General features: G+C 49.0%; 1 pseudogene; it reads right to left on the bottom strand.

The window, feature by feature from the left end:
• Window positions 1-1,708, bottom strand: part of LOC103739171 — a 9,688-nt pseudogene extending 7,980 nt beyond the window's left edge.
• Window positions 1,709-6,321: the final 4,613 nt, after the last annotated feature.

Below are 6,321 nucleotides of genomic sequence, written 5' to 3' on the forward strand. Positions count from 1 at the left end.
CTCCTCCTCCTCCTTCTGTGTGGTGTATGCATAGTGGAGGCCAGATGTTGAGGCCAGGTGTCTTCATCTATCACTCTCCACCTTACTGTTTTGAGATAGGGCCTCTCACTGACCTGGAGTTTGCCATTTCAGTCAAACTGGTCAGCAAGCCCCTAGAATCCTCCTGTCTCCACTCCCCAGTGCTGAGGTTGGTTACAGGCACAAACCCTGCCCAGTTTTTATGTGCTGGGGACCAAACTCAGGTTCTCAAACTTGTGCAGCTAGCACTTCACCCACTGAGCCATCTCCCTAACCCTGCTTACAGTTTTATTGAGGTATCACAGATTAGAAATCATATATATTTATAGCATACAGTGAGATGTTTTGACATATGTATACACTGTGCCTGATTACCACAATCAGAGGAGGGCATGGGGACACTCAGCTGTAACCTCAGCACTTGGTAGGTAGAGGCAAGAGGATCAGGAGTTCAAGGTCATTCTTGGTTACATAGTGACTTCCAGACAAGATTGGGTTATATGAAGCTCTGACTCATAAAACCACAAAACAAAGCAAAATCAAGGAACCCCCCAAAATTCCACAGGACCACCAGATGGCCTTGCCACTGTCCTAGTTAAGCTTTCTATTGTTATGATAAAATACTGACCAAAAGCAACTTGGGGAGGAAAGTGTTTCATCCTCCATCTTGCAGTACATGAGGGAGGGAAGCCAAGGCCAGAACCTGGAGGTAGGAACTGAAGCCCAGACCATGGAGGAATACTGCTGACTGGCTTGCTCCTCTGGCCTGTGCTCAGCCTGCTTTCTTTTTTTAAAACAATATTTTATTTATGTAGACCAGGCTAGCCTCGATCTCACAGAGATCCTGAATTCTGGAACTAAACGTGTGTGGCACCATGCCTGACTCAATGAACATATACTTTTGGCACATAGATTTTATTTTCTTTGGATGATACCCAGTAGTGGTATTGCAAGATCGAGTGATAGCTCTATTTTTGGTCTTTTAGGACCGTCCAAATGGTTTCCCTGTATGATAGCTGTAATAATTGGTATTCCCACTGACAGTGAGTAAAGGTTCCTTTATCTCCCCATCCTTACCAGTGCAGGTTATCTTCTATCTTTTTGCTAATAGACATTCTCTCAGGCATGAAGTCATACTTTTGGGGGTTTAATTTGCATTTCCTTGATGATAAATGAAGCTGAACATTTTTAATATACCTATTGGCTAATTTTGTAGATTCGCTTTTGGGAAATATCTATTCATGGCCTTTGCCCACTTTTTAAAAAAGATTTATTTTTATTGTTTTTAATTATGTGTATATGTGTGTGTGTTTGTGTGTGTGTGTGTGTGTGTGTGTGTGTGTGTCTGTACATGTGAGTACAGGTTCCTACAGAGGTCAGAAGAGGGCATCAGATCTCCTGGGGTTGGAGTTACAGGTGGTTGTGAGCCACCTGAGGTAGGTGCTGGGAACCAAACTCAGGTCCTCTGCAAGAGCAGTGAAGAGCCAGAATGCTCTGACTCCATTTTGGCTAGCTTCTTTAACAAGCCCAGACAAGCTCAGGCATATCGTACATGTAAAAGCCTTATAAGGTATGAACAAAAACTTCTGACTCTAAAAGATATTAGTCAGCACATTCCAATGCTACTTGCAGCACAATCCCTCGGAAGCAGTGCCTGCTCACTTTCAGCCCACCAGTTAAAACCCGCCATGCCTAGAGGGGCTGGAGAGATGGCTCAGTGGTTAAGAACACTTGTTGCTCTTCCAGGGGGCCTGAGTTCTGTTCCCAGCATTCACATTGCAGCTTGCAACCACCTGGAACTGCAGCTCCAGGGGTTCCAAAGTCATCTTCCAGCCTCTGTGGGCAGAGCCTCTGTGGGCACACTTGTGCATATTGTACACACACAGACACACACAGACACACACACACACACACAAATTTATTCTCACCCGAGAAACCTTGGAGAATATCATGTAGTCAGCAAAGTCAATGGTCCATGGCGTCTCTCTCTCTCTCTCTCTCTCTCTCTCTCTCTCTCTCTCTCTCTCCTGCTTTTCGGTAGTCTGGACATCCTGGGGCTCAACAGAGATCAGGCGGCTGTGCTATTGATCCCAGAGCTGGAGGAGAATGGGGGATGCCCCGACTCCTCTTCTGTTGAGGGGTCGTGCTCCAGTTTGACTTGGAATCCAGGCGGGACCGATCCAGAGTCTTGGCACAGTCCGACGTGGAATCCAGGTGGGCCAGACGCAAGATTCTGGTCAAGTCTGACATGGAATCCAGGCTGGCCAAGTCTTATTGGGAAAGGAACAGGGGCAGCCTTCTCCGCTGACTCTGCGTGCTGCGAGATTTTCATTTCTCCCTCTAGGGAGCCGCCATCTCATACTGTCCTCACCCTCTGATCAGGGCTCCGCCTTGTCTATCGACTTTCCATCCTACTTCTTCTCATTCTCATCCCTCTCCTTATATTCTTTTTTCTTGAAGATTATCCCACAATGGACCAGAAAGTCTCATCATCTTCTTGACCTAGTTCTTAGTCATTTTCAGGACTACAAATGAGCAGCTTCGAACATGTCTGGACTCGTGTCAAGCTGACCCGCCTCCAGACCCACTGCACCATCGAATGGCCCTCCTTTGAAGTGAATGGCTGCCTGAAGGGTCCTTTAACCTGTCCCTCATCTACAGGGTTCAAGGAGTTATCTTTGGGGAACTGGGGCACCCTGACCAGATCCCATACATCCTAGGTTGGTGATATCTGGTTGGTGCCCCCCCAACTGGCTGCGCCCCTTACTGCCGCCCCCACCATCGGGGCCTAAGGGGCCAGCCACTTTGCTTCCCCTGAAGAAAATCCAGACCAAAAACCTGTCGGGTCCTGAGGTTCTTCCCTTGGCGCCAGAGGAGGATTTACTCCTGCCACTTTATGGGGCCCCAGTGAGTGCTCAGGATAGACCTAGGGAGCGCAGGTCATGAGCATCTTCCTCTTCTTCCAGTCTTTCGTTCTCTGTCCCCAGCTCCCATGGCTGAGCCGTTCTTTGTCCCCAGCTCCCATGGCTGAGCCGGCATCTCCTGTGGCCAAGCCCAGCACACTCTCACGTGGGGGGAGGGGAGAATTGTGTGAGCTCTTCCCCTGAGGGAGATTGGTCCCCCGAGGGAGGATGGAATTGCCCCAGTAGTCTACTTTCCCTTTTCTACTGGTGACTTGTATAATTGGAAGTTACAGACTCCCTCCTTCACGGAGAAGCTTCAAGCCCTGATTTCCCTCCTGGATACCGTTCTTTTTACCCACCAACCCACTTGGGATGATTGCCAACAGTTATTAAATATCCTGTTCACCACCGAGGAATGGAACCGCATCCTTTGGGAATGCAGACACGTGGTCCCTGGAAATGATGGGCAACAGAGAATGAGGATTTGATTGCAGCTGCTTTCCCTCTCATGTGCTCAACAGAGGGGTAGGGCTATAACAGCCCCTAAGGTAGGGAATGCCTAAAGGTCTATCGCCAGATTCTTATGGAGGGTCTCCAGGCAGCTGCTAAGCGCTCCACCAATTTGTCTAAGGTCAGTCAGGTGATACAGGGAAGGGATGAGTCTCCTGGAGCGTACCTGGAATGCCTGTTAGAGGCTTTCAGAACTTATACACCTATAAATCCAGAGGCCCCAGAGAATCAGATGGCCATCAATATGGCTTTTGTAAATCAGGCAGCTCCAGACATAAAAATTTCAAAAGCTGCATGGTTTCGAGGGCAAATACCTTTCTGAGCTGATGGTGGTGGCGAACAAGGTATTTAAGAACAGAGAAACCCCTGAAGAAAGACAAACAAAAGGGCTGGCTAGGATATTGTTGGCTGAAAGAGCAACAAATCCAAAATGGGGGGGACTGACCCCCTATGAAAAAGGGAACCTGAGCCCTGCGACCCCCCCCACAGGAAGATCGGCCCTGCCTAAAAAGAGACCAGTGCACATATTGTAAGCAGCTGGGCCACTGGGCTAGGGAATGTCCTCAAAGGATGGGATCCCAGCCTCCCTCCAAGCCCAAGATCCTCAAGTTGGCAAACCTAGAAAACTGAAGGGGCCCAGGCTCGGCGAGACTTCACCATGAGCCCTGGGTGACCCTACAAATGGAGGGATGAGCTGTCGACTTCCTAGTTGACATCGGAGCACAATATTCAGTTTTAAGAGCCTATGGGAAAATTGGCCAGTAAACACACCTGGGTGCGAGGGGCCATGGGAATCGCTCAGCACCCTTGGACTACCAAAAGGGAAGTAAACTTAGGTAAGAAGACAGTTTCACACTCCTTTATGGTGGTCCCAGAGTGCCCATATCCCTTATTGGGTAGATATTTGCTAAATAAAATGAAGGCTCAAATCCATTTCTCTGGGAGAGGACCTCCTGATGTGACTGTACCAGATGCAGCCTATATCCTATGCTTACAACTAGAAGAAGAATGGAGAGTGCACGCCCCACCCCCTCAAAAGAGACCAACCACTATCTTCAAGGACCTCCAGGCAGCAATCCCTGGAGTTTGTGTGGAAACTAATTCCCCAGGGAGGGCCATCCAACAGCCACCAATAATGGTTACTTTAAAAACTAATGCTCAGCCTGTAAGAGTAAAACAGTACCCGATGACTCTTGAAGCCAGGGCAGGAATTACCAAACTCATAAACCACCTTAGGGAGTTTGGTATTCTGGTTCCATGCCAATCTCCATGGAACACTCCTCTCCTACCCATCAAGAAACTGGGGACTAATGATTTCCACCCAGTGCAGGATTTGAGAGAAGTTAACAAGAGGATAGAGGATATCCACCCTACAGTCCCCAACCTGTATACCCTGCTGAGCTCACTCTCTCTGGAGAGAAGGGTCTATACTGTTTTAGCTCTCAAGGATGCCTTCTTTAGCCTGACCTTGGCAAAGGAAAGCTAGCCCATCTTTGCTTTTGAATGGTGAGACCCGAACCAGGGGTTTAATGGACAACTCACTTGGATGCGACTGCCACAGGGGTTCAAGAACTCCCCCAAGATCTTTGATGAGGCTCTACACCAGGACTTGCAGGAGCATCAGGCCTTGCACCCGGAGGTAAGCCTCCTACAGTACGTAGATGACCTGTGGATTGCCACTGAGGATGAGGGCACTTGTCTTTAGGCCACCAGAGATTTGCTCCTGACCTTGGACCAATTGGGGTATAAGGTCTCCACCAAGAAGGCTCAGCTCTGTGTCATGGAGGTAATGTACTTGGGGTACATATTAAGGGATGGGCAGAGGTGGCTGTCACCAGCCAGAAAGCAAGCCATTATGGGAATTCCAAGCCCAAGATCCCGCAGGCAGTTGCGAGAGTTCTTGGGATCGGCAGGCTTCTGCCAGCTTCGGATACCCGGATTCACCAAGCTGGCAAAACCCCTGTATGAAGCCACTCGAGGGAATGAGTCATCCTTCCAATGGACTGAGACTCAGGAGAGGGCCTTTCAAGAAATTAAAAAGGCTTTATTGCAGGCTCCGGCCTTGGCTCTGCCAGACATGCATAAGCCCTATCAGCTCTTTGTTGACGAATGAGCGGGAATAGCGAAGGGAGTCCTGACCCAAATGCTCAGACCTTGGAAGAGACCTGTGGCTTACTTGTTGAAAAAGCTTGATCCCATGGCCTCGGTATGGCCAGGACTGCCTCAGAATTATCACAGCCATGGCCTTATTGGTTAAGGATGCAGACAAGCTCACACTGGGACAGCCCCTTACAGTCACCACCCCTCACTCCATTGAAGGGGGTCCTTAAAAATCCCCCTGATCAATGGATGACAAATGCTCAGTTGATGCGTTATCAGGCCTTGCTCCTTAACCCCCTCGCATCCAGTTCCTCTCTAGCACCACTCTCAATCCTGCCATTTTTCTGCCAGAACCAGATCTTGAGGTCCTGCATGACTGCTTGGATGTACCCTGCAGCTTACATGGGACTCGGGAAGACCTGACAGATGTTCCATGGCCCCACCCAGATTTAATTCTGTTCAGGGATGGAAGTAGCTTCATTAAGGGAGGAACCAGGTACGCGGGGGCAGTGGTCGTCAGTCCATTGCAGACAGTGTGGGCCTCCTCTTTCCAGTCAGGACCTCTGCCCAGAGGGCTGAAATAATTGCCCTGACTCAGGCCCTAAAGCTAAGTAAAGACCAGACTGTTAACATTTTCACTGATAGCCATTACGCTTTTGCTACGGCTGATGTCCACGGGGCTATATACAAGGAAAGGGGGCTCCTGACAGCAGAAGGAAAGACTATCAAAAATAAACAAGAGATCTTAAAACTCCTGGAGGCCATATGGTTACCAAAAAGACTGGCTATC

The sequence above is a fragment of the Nannospalax galili genome, unplaced genomic scaffold (genome assembly GCF_000622305.1).
Source record: "Nannospalax galili isolate Female #2095 unplaced genomic scaffold, S.galili_v1.0 scaffold159, whole genome shotgun sequence".
NCBI lineage: Eukaryota > Metazoa > Chordata > Mammalia > Rodentia > Spalacidae > Nannospalax > Nannospalax galili.